Source organism: Marmota monax, unplaced genomic scaffold (genome assembly GCF_021218885.2).
Source record: "Marmota monax isolate L192 unplaced genomic scaffold, Marmota_monax_Labrador192_F-V1.1 WCK01_AAM20220418_F8-fsc00007, whole genome shotgun sequence".
NCBI lineage: Eukaryota > Metazoa > Chordata > Mammalia > Rodentia > Sciuridae > Marmota > Marmota monax.
In genome coordinates this window covers 10,562,096-10,572,727 of record NW_026692781.1, presented here as the reverse complement: position 1 = coordinate 10,572,727, position 10,632 = coordinate 10,562,096, and the positions used below count along the sequence as shown (strand labels likewise).

General features: G+C 35.6%; 1 non-coding gene across 1 annotated transcript; it reads right to left on the bottom strand.

Moving 5' to 3' along the window:
* Positions 1–5,277: 5,277 nt before the first annotated feature.
* LOC124094709 (U6 spliceosomal RNA) lies at positions 5,278–5,385 on the bottom strand. Its single transcript, XR_006852304.1, has one exon. It is a non-coding gene; the product is annotated as a U6 spliceosomal RNA (small nuclear RNA).
* Between the last annotated feature and the right edge of the window lie 5,247 nt (positions 5,386–10,632).

Below are 10,632 nucleotides of genomic sequence, written 5' to 3'. Positions count from 1 at the left end.
TTAGTAAAGTCCTCTCCCCCTTTACCTCTTCACAAAGTCGCCTCACCTCTTGTCTATGTAGCACTTGAGAATTCACATTCTAGCAATCTCCTGCAACCATTCAGAGTAGAGGTTGCTCACTTTCCACCTTTCATATTTAATAAGTGTAATGATAGTATTAGCATTCTAATATTTCTATTTTGAACCTTTATGCAAAAAAAAAAGAAAAAAATCTCATCCTTGAGATCTCCTTAAATTGAGATTGGTGAATAAGATTTGCTAAGGGATTGAATGTGAGATGTGAAAAAGAGATATCAATGATGTCCATGTTTTAGGATTTGGAAGGGTGCAGTTGCTTTTAACTAAAACAAGAGAGCTGTAAAGGTGGTTGGGAATAGAAGGAAATAACCTGGGAATATGCTTGGACCTGTTAAGATTTGAGGTGCTCAGCCAAGTTATGGAACCAGAATAGATGTCCATCAACAAATGAATGCATAAAGAAAATGTGGTATATATAAACAAAAGAGTTTTTACTCAGTCATAAAGAAGAATGAAATTATGGAATTTGCTCATAAATGGAGGCAACTGGAGAAGATCATGCTAAGTGAAACAAGCCAGTCCCAGAAAGTCAAGTGTTGAACATTTTCTCTCATTTGTGAAAATTAGACCCAAATAAAGAAAAAGAGGGTGGGAGGAATCCCATAAAAATGGAGATCAGTGGAGTAGAGGGGAAGGGATTGAAAGGAAGGTGAGAGGAATGGGAAAAGGGAGGAACAATTGAATGAAACAGACCAAATTATCCTACGTATGTATATGAATATACTACAGTGAATTTTACCTTTAGGTGTATCTATAATGCACTAATTTTTAAAAACTATAAATAAATAGAAAAAAGATCAGTAGAATAGAGGAAAGGGAACAGGAACCCAGGCAGAGAGGAGGAGAAGGGAAAGGAGAAGTATTGAGGACTGAACTGGAACAAATTATATTCCATGATTGTATAATTACATCAAAATGAACCCCAATATTATGTATAACTATAATTCACTAATAAAAATTTTCTGAAAAAGAAAAAAAGGAGTTGAGGTTTTCAGAAGCTCATGAGACTTTCAATGTGAGATGGCAGTAGGCAGTCTGGGCACCAGGAGAGAAGTCAAAGAATTTGAAATTCATCAACGTATACATGGTATTTAAAGTGATGAGATTGAATGAGACCCTGTAGAAACAGAACACTCCAATATTTTCAGCTCAACCAAGGAAAACTGAAAAGGAAAGGCCAGAGAAGTAGGAGGAAAGAAAACTGGAATGGTGTCCTGGCCCACAGAAGAGAAAGTGTTTCAAGGAAGAGGGGCATCACCTGTCAAATGTTGCTGATGGGCCAAGAAAAATTAGAACCGTGAAATGACCACTGGATCTGGAAATCTGGAAACCACTGGTGACCTTAAAGAGGGCAGTTTCAGTGCAGTGTTGGGAATGGAAAAAATCTGCCTAAAGCAGGTCCAAGAGATAATTAGGGAGAGAAAACGAAGGTGGCTAGTCTAAACAAAGTTTTGTGGGAAGGGGACAGAGAGATAAGGTGATAGCTGGCATAAGAGAACAAGCAGGTCAAGAGAGTTTATCTAAGGTAGAATAACAGCATGATTGTATGCTGGCAATGATACTGCAGAGAAGATGGAAATCATGCAAAATAGAGGAGGAGAAATACCAGAGCAGCATCCTGTGTTAAAAGGCTTCACACTAGGGTACAGGCACAGGGATTGCCCTTGCTAGAGGCAGAGCAATTTGTCCATTAAGTGGCATGAGAAAAAGTAGTGTGTATGAGCACAGATTCTGGCAAACAAGTAGAAATTTTAGAAAGATCTTGTGAAATCTCTCTTCTTTTCTTTCAGTGTTTCCAAAGCCTTCAGCTGAGACTGAGGAAGGGTAAAGAGGTGAAGTTTTAAGGAAAGAAAAGGTACAAAATATTCTAGGCATTTACAGTGGTGTTACTCAAAGAATAGCCCGCAGACCAGTCCAAGTTCATTATTATCTTCTTATGTAACGATGAGTTCAGAAATTAAGAAACCTTTCTAGCCCCCTGACAAAGTAATTTTAGGACTGTTAAATATAGTAATAAAAACTTGGACTTGTGTGTTTTTCTTTAATTTCATGTTTTGTATTAAAATTAACCTTCTATTTCTCACCCTGCACAAAACTCAACTCAAAGTGTATCAAGACCTGGGTATTAGACCAGAGACCCTAAGCCTACAAGAAGAAAAAGTAGGCCCAAATCTCCAACAGGACTCCTAAAAGTGCAAGAAACAAAATCAAGGATTAATAAATGGGATGGTATCAAACTAACTTTTTCACAACAAAGGGAACAATCAAGAACATGAATAGAGAACATACAGAATGGGAGAAATCTTTGCCACCTGCACCTCCTATAGAGCATTAATCTCCAGGATATATAAATAACTCAAAAAACTTAACACACACACACCAAACAACAACAACAACAACAACAAAAACAAAAAACAACCCAATCAATAAGTGGACAAAAGAACTGAACAGACACTTCACAGAAGAAGAAATATGATTGGTCAATAAATGTATGAAAAAAATGTTCTTCATCTCTAGCAATTAGAGAAATGCAAATTAAAACTACACCAAGATTTCATCTCAGTCAGAAAGAGATTTATCAAGACTACAGATAACAATAAACAGTGGCAAGGATGTGTAGAAAAATGTACACTCATACATTGCTGGTAGAACTGCAAATTGGTGCAACCACTATGGAAAGCAGTAGTGAGATTCCTCAGAAAATTTGGAATGGAACCACCATTTGACCCTGTTATCCCACTCCTCAGTTTACACCCAAAGGACTTAAATCAGCATACTATGATGATGCAGCCACATCAATGTTTACAGCAGCTCAATTCACAATAGCTAAGCTATGGAACCAAGCTAGGTGCCCTTCAACAGATGAATGGATAAAGAAAATGTGGTACATATACACAATGGAATATTATTCAGCTATAAAGAAGAATGAAATTTTCCAGTAAATGGATGGACTGGAGACTATCATGCTAAGTGAAATCAGCCAATCCCAAAAAACCAAAGGCAGAATGTTCTCTCTGATATGCAGATGTTAATTCACAATAAGTGGTAGTGGGGAGAATAAAAATTCACTGGATTAAGCAAAGGGAAATGAAAAGAAGGGCTGGGGGATGGGAGCAGGAAAGATAGTAGACTGAATCAGACATAACTTTCCTATGTTCATGTATGAATGTACAACCAGTGTAACTCCATATCATGTACAACCACAAAAATGGGAAGTTATGCTCCATATATGTTTGATATGCCAAAATACATTCTACTGTCATGTATAACTAAAAAGAACAAATAAAAAAATTAAAAGAAAAGAAAAGCAAGAAGATCAAAGTATGTATCACCAAAACGTGTGCTGATACTATATGTCATTTATAGAAACAGAGAAACATGGATTACAGTAAGAGAAAGACCACAGTGGGTAATATTAAATGACAAAAGTTGAAAGAAGTTTACTAACTTTAAAATAATAGTTGAGTATTGTCATTTATAACTTATGAGATCAAATAAAAAAATAAAATAATAGTTGACCCTGGAGAGAAAGATGGAGCAAAAGATTGCTTGTATTTTAGTTGAATCTCTAAATTTTTTATTGTTTTAAAAACATACATGTGTGTGTGTGGATATATGTGAAGTCAACATATAAATATATATAAATATAAATAAATATGTAAACATTTGTAAATTGTGTTAGCAAGTGCAGTTTTAATTATTCTGTCACTCTCTATATTTGCATGTTTGAAATGTTTGAGAATTTTCAAAAATATGCAAACTAAAACATAATGATTGGGAACAATGAAGGAATTTTGTATAGTATCTACAAATCAACACCTTTTGATTTATTAATTTGTATCTTTACAGAGAAACGGTATGGTTAAATTATACTGAAAAACAAATAAAACAAATTATTCCAAAGTTTTAAAAATTAAAATAAAAAAGTTTGGGGATGTGGCTCACTGGAAAAGTGCCTTTGGGTTCAATCTCCAGTATTGAAAAAGGCAGAGGTGGGGGAGCATTTTTTAAATGATGAATTGATGGATGGATAGAGAAATTGTTAGATAAATATGTAATAAAACAATGACAGAATTTAAGTGGTAGATATATAAGTGGTCACTGTAAAACTTTTTATATTAAACTGTTGAAAATTATTTCATAATAAATATTGGAAGATTTGTTGCTTTGAATTTTTTTGTGATCATTCATTTTCCATTCCCAGCCAGTTTGTTAGCTCCAGAAGGACAGAAATAATTATATCTGGAAAATTATCTAGTCCATATTTCCTGTTTCACAGATGAGAAAACTGAGTCCTAAAGAAGCTAAGTGACTTCATCACAAGCAGATGACTAATCAGGGTAATATTTGACTCCATACTTAGTTTTTTCCTATTCCACTAGAGGCAACTTACCACTAGAGAATTCTAAAAAAGACCATAAACCCCAAAAATTCAATATAAAATTTTGAGTATGTGTTCAAATGTGCATTATCTTTTCTTTGGTACTAGGGGTTGAACCCAGGGATGCTTTACCACTAAGCTACATTTACTTTGAGACAGGATCTTGCTAAGTTGCCCCAGGCTGGCCTTGGACCTGTGATCCTCCTGTCTCAGTCTCCTAAATAACTGAGATCACAGACATGCTTCACCATGCCTGTATTAGTGTTTTCATTTTTTAATTTCCAAGCAAAACATTTTATTATGCAACATCATTTAGGTTCAGAATATGAGCCATCCTGCCTTTGAGGACAGAGTAAGCATACAGGTTGCCTATGAGGATAGAATAAGGCTTGTGTACCCTGGCCTTCTCCTCTGCTCTACCACTAGTTGGAGGAAAAACAGGCTCTTGACTTCAGATTTTTTTTAATCTATAAATTAAATACCTCCTAAAGCATCCCACAAGTTTTCATTAGTATTAAGTAAATCAATATTTTAAATAATTTACAGAATATGATACATTTAAATATTTGTTCAAGTCAAGGAAAACATATACACTCACACAAATGTATAGTTTGTATAATTTGTGACCAAGGATATTCTAAATGATCAAAATGAGTAATTTGTCAGGTCTTTTCTAACACTGGGGAAAATACTCTGTGTCTCATAGCAAATACAGAGTGACACTTCCATGTACCTGTGCTTGAGTTTAACATCCCTCTTTTTTCTTATTTCCCAACTTAGTCAGTGACTACCTTGGTGCCCTCCATTTCCTCTTCCTCTTAAATGTGGAACACTTCATGAATTTGCTTGTCACCCTTGCACAAGAACCGTGTTAAACTTCCCTGCATCTTTCCAATTTTAATAATATGTGCTGGTAAAGCAAGCACGACTTTGGTCTTTTAAAGGCCACATTTGTTGAGAAAATACCACAAAAGCATATAAACACTAACTCCCCATGTTTCTCCTGAACCCCCGCCCCCAAATATATACTAAAGCAAGACTGTCTGTAAATCCACTTGGGCTGTCAAAAGAAAAAAGAAGAAAAGAAGAATTATGCAGGAAGTAGAAAAGTCAATGAGACAAATTAGAGGAAATAAAGAATTCTGGTGTGGATTGAACTGACAAGCACAAGAACAAAATGATAAAGACCTTTAATCACATCAGAAAGTATAAAACCATGTAAGTACAAGGACTAGAAAATGTTAATAATAAACTTGGTCCTATTACATAAGAGACAAAATGAACTGCCAAGACTTGAGAAAGGTCAGATCTATCACATATTGTGTCTGTATTGAATGTTCATATTGAAACTAATTGGAAGTCTAATGAAGAGTTTGTTTTACTAAAAAAGAACAATCTCGTGAAGAGTCAGATATTTTAAAATATGGGGGACTCTTCACCCATGGTGATTGCCACAAGATTATACTTGGGTTAGTCTTCTATAGCATGAGACACAAGCAGCAGATGAGCTGTCCCATTGAAGGTCATCCAACATCAAATAACCACACACTCAACTAGTGTGTGAGTCCTAGCTGAGACCAGAGAAACCAGATAGCCAAGATCAGCCAAGATCAGCAAAACTGCCCAATTAATTCACAGCTCAGTCCCTCCTTAAAGGATATCTTGTATGGACCTACCATCAAGAGCAAAGTGGGGAGACCACTGAGGAGGCTACTGGAGTATACTGTGCTGATATCCCCTAGCTACTGATCAAGACTAACATCACAAAAAGTGAGACCACAAGCATGATGTGCCTTCTAATGTGCTGTATAGGGAGGACACACCACCAAGGGAATCTTCTTTCCCCCACATAGAACCTGCTTTGATTAACTACCAATTTATAAGAAACACAGGGACAGAAAACATGTTAAACAATAACAGGAGGCAGCAATCATCAAAATGCAGACTGGAAAACCCTACAAGGCTAGGGCCCAGATCAGTAGTAAAGCACGAACGCATGAGGCCCTGGGTTCAATCCCTAGCACTGAAAAATAAATAAATAAACAAAAAAGGAAAACCCTACAGCACAAATTGCCTGGTTCTTAAACAAATAAAGGACGGAGGACAGTGAGTGGAGGGGGAGGGCTGTGGGATGGGAAGGATGGTAGAATGAGACAGACATTATTACCCTATATATACATGTATGATTATACCACTGAAGTGACTCTGCACCCCGTGTAGGCAGAGGAATGAGAAGTTGTGTTTCATTTGTATACAATGTGTCCAAATGTGTTCTACTGTCATGTATAACTAAGTAGAACAAATAAGAAAAAAATAGAAGGGAGACCAGTAGAATAGAAAAGGGGATCAGGGAAGGGAAGGGAGAGAAAGGGGAGATATTGGGGAATCAAATTGATCAAATCATACTGTTTTATTGTGTGCACATATGAATATACAAATCCCACTGTTATGTGTAATTATAATGTGTCAATAAAAAGGAAAAAATAAATAATTTTTTCATATTAAATTGTTTAAAAAGGGGGCTGGGGATGTGGCTCAAGCGGTAGTGCGCTCACCTGGCATGCGTGCGGCCCAGATTCGATCCTCAGCACCACATACAAACAGAGATGTTGTGTCCGCCGAAAGCTGAAAAATAAATATTAAAAAAATTCTCTCTCTCTCTCTCTCTCTCTCTTTAAAAAAATTGTTAAAAAAGTAATGAAACATAGAAGATTTAATATAAAAGAGATGACTATGAATGGCATGACCAATATATGCATTCCCTTATTCTAATGCGGAGGTTAGAAAACGGTGCTTTTTAAATTTTATCTATTTATTTTTTAAATAATTATCCTTCATTGATGCATTGTAATTATACATAATAGTGAGACTAAGTTATGTGCATGTACAAATATGGCATAAGGAATTCTGACTCTTTTTAAACAAATGTTAATATGTAAAAAAACAGAAGACTTTCTCCGAGGTCTTTATTTTGGAGTTGGGAGGCTACAAAGTTCTTCTGAAAAGTAGTGTCCTGGGAAACACGGAGGATATTTTCATATACACTAACGTATTCCAGAGAAATCAAAGAGTTATATGTATCTGAACTTTAAACACAATAAAGGAATGCTCTATTAAAATAATGAAAATTGTATTTCCCCAAATGAAAAGAAATGAAAATGGTACATTTATAATACGTACCATTGAATCAACTATGTTAACACCTTGCTTGGATCTATTTGGAATCAAATGTTGAAAAGTAAATAAATAAATAAATGGGGGACCCAAATAGGAAGGGGGTAATCCAAAGATTAAAAGGCAATCTATAGTCAGGTGCAGTGGTGCACGCCTATTATTTGAGCTACTCCAGAGGCAGAAATAAGGAAGATTGCAAGTTCAAGGCCAGCCTGGACAATTTAAAGAGACCCTGTCTCAAAATTCAAATTAAAAGAAAGCAAAACCAAGACTAGGGATGTAGCTCAGTATAGAGCACCCTTGGGTTCAATTTCCAGTACTACAAAAAAAAAAAAAAGTCTAGAAAACTTAGCTTTAAAAAACACATTTGTGAGACAATCAGGGAAATTCAGATTGTAACTTTATATTTGATAATATTAAGGAATTACTGGGTTTTAAAATATGTAATAATTATATTGCTATTGCCTTTTTCAGTCCTTACAGAAATGCATAGTAAAATATTTATGGATGAAAAGATATACTTGGATATGTTCCAAAATAATTTACTTGGGAGGGAGATGTGGGTGGGAGTATAAACAAAACAAGATTGGACATGAAATGATAATAATTTGAAGCTGATTGATGAGTGTGTGAAGGTTCATTATATTATTCTCACTACCTTTGAGTATGTTTGAATCTTTCTGTTTTAAAAAATGTTTTAAGAGTATTAGAGAATATCATTTATAGTGTGTGAGGGTTCATTATATTATTCTCACTACCTTTGAGTATGTTTGAATTTTTCTGTTTTAAAAAATGTTTTAAGAGTATTAGAGAATATCATTTATAGTGTGTGAAGGTTCATTATATTATTCTCACTACCTTTGAGTATGTTTGAATTTTTCTGTTTTAAAAAATGTTTTAAGAGTATTAGAGAATATCATTTATACATAATGCATCACAGCAAAGGTGCATGGACACTGCTCTTTTTCACGGTTGACAATTAAATCCTGTCATTGCCAAAAGTCTTCCTCTTTTGCAGGTCTTTGTTCCTCTGAAGAAGACTCTTGGACTAGAGAGTGGCCTGAACCTATTTAAGAATAAAATAAGATTCAGCAATCTCACTTCTAGGTATTTACACAAAAGATTTGAAATCAGTATGTTGAAGAGATATTTGCATTCCCATTATCATTCACTATAACCAAGATGTGGAATCAACTTAAGTGTCTATCAGCTGATGATTAGATAAAGAAAATTTGGTGTGTATAAACACAGTGGAATAGTATTTAACCTTTAAAAGGATAGAAGTCCTATAAATAACATGGATGAAACTGGAGGACAATTGCTAAGTGAAACAGCCAGGCACAGAAAAACAAATATTTCATGTTCTCACTTCCATGGGGAATTTAAAACAATCTGTCAAAAGTTCCCCAAACAAGGCTTGGTGCAGTGGCACATGCCTGTAATCCCAGTGGTTCTGGAGGCTGAGGCAGGAGGATCACTAGTTCAAAAGCCAGTCCTAGCAACTTATCGAGGCCCTAAGTAACTCAGTGAGACCCTATCTCTAAATAAAATACAAAAAAAGGGATAGGGATGTGGCTCAGTGGTTGAGTGCCTCTAAGTTCAATCCCCTGTACCAAAAAAAAAAAAAAAAAAAAAAATCCCAACACAAAGAAATGATAAATCTTTAATGAGATGGAAATGCTAATTATCCTGATTTGATTATTATGTGTTATATACATGTGTCCAATTATTGCACTGTACCCCATAAATATGTGCAACTATTAGATGTCAATAATAAAAAAAAATTTCTACCTCCACATTTTATTGATGTATTATAGTTGTACATAATGATGGCATTTTGTTATATATTTATACATATACACAATATAACAACATATTTTAGCCAATATCATTCCTCAACACTTCTCCCTTTCCTCTACTTAATTCCTTTTTTATTTTCATAAGATCCACCTCCACCTTTCTTTTCCTTTTTAATAACTTCCACATATGAGAGAAAACACACAACCCTTAACCTTTTGAGTCTGGCTTATTTTGCTTAACATAATGGTCTCAAATTCCCTCCATTTTCCTGCAAATGACAAAGTTTCATTTTTCTTTATAGTATTGTGTACATACACTATGTTTTCTTTATCCTGTTACTGGATACCCAAGCTGGTTCCATAATTGGGCTATTATGAATTGTGCTGCTATACACACGGGTTTGCATGTATCAATATAGCATGATGACTTCGTTTCTTCAGGATAAATACTGAGGGGTAGTACAGCTGGGTCATTGGTGGTTCCATGCCTAGTCCTTTGAGCAACCTCCATATTAATTTCCACAGTGGTTGTACTAATTTACACCACCAATAGTGTAAAAGTGTTGCTTTTTCTCCACATCCTCTCCAGCATTTATTATTGTTTATTCTTGATGGCTGATGCTGAGAGCCACGGCGGAGTCTGTATGGCCCCTGGCATTTTGCCAACAGTATTGATTGACAGGCGAGGCATTACTATCCGCCTCTGCCGCAACTTTTGAGTTCTCGCACTATTTTGGAGTTCTCGTGGGGATTTCCGGGGATTCCCCAAGAGTTCCCATTGGTTGGGGAAGTGCAGGAGGAGGGATTTCCGGGGAAAATATTTCCGGCTGGGGGTTCCTGGACTAGCTGTGTGGCGTTGGTGAGGATTCCCCAGGAGCTGTGTGAAGTGTTTTCCTGCAGTTCAAAAATAAAGTTTGTTCCTGCTTCAGTGGCTCGTGATTTGTGCCCAGCCAGACTGTGGCAGGCTGCCATTCTGACTCAAGTTGGTTCTCAGTGTAGTTTTGATTTGCATTTCCCTTATTGCTATAATGTTGAACATTTTTTCATATGTTAATAAGAAAAAATTTTAGTGAGTAAAAAATTTAAAATGATTGAACTCATGGAAGCAGAGAGGCTGAGACAGGGGAATAGGGAGATAATAATTAAAAGGTACAAAGACTCGATTAGACAAGAGGGAAAGGTGGGATATTTTTTATATTT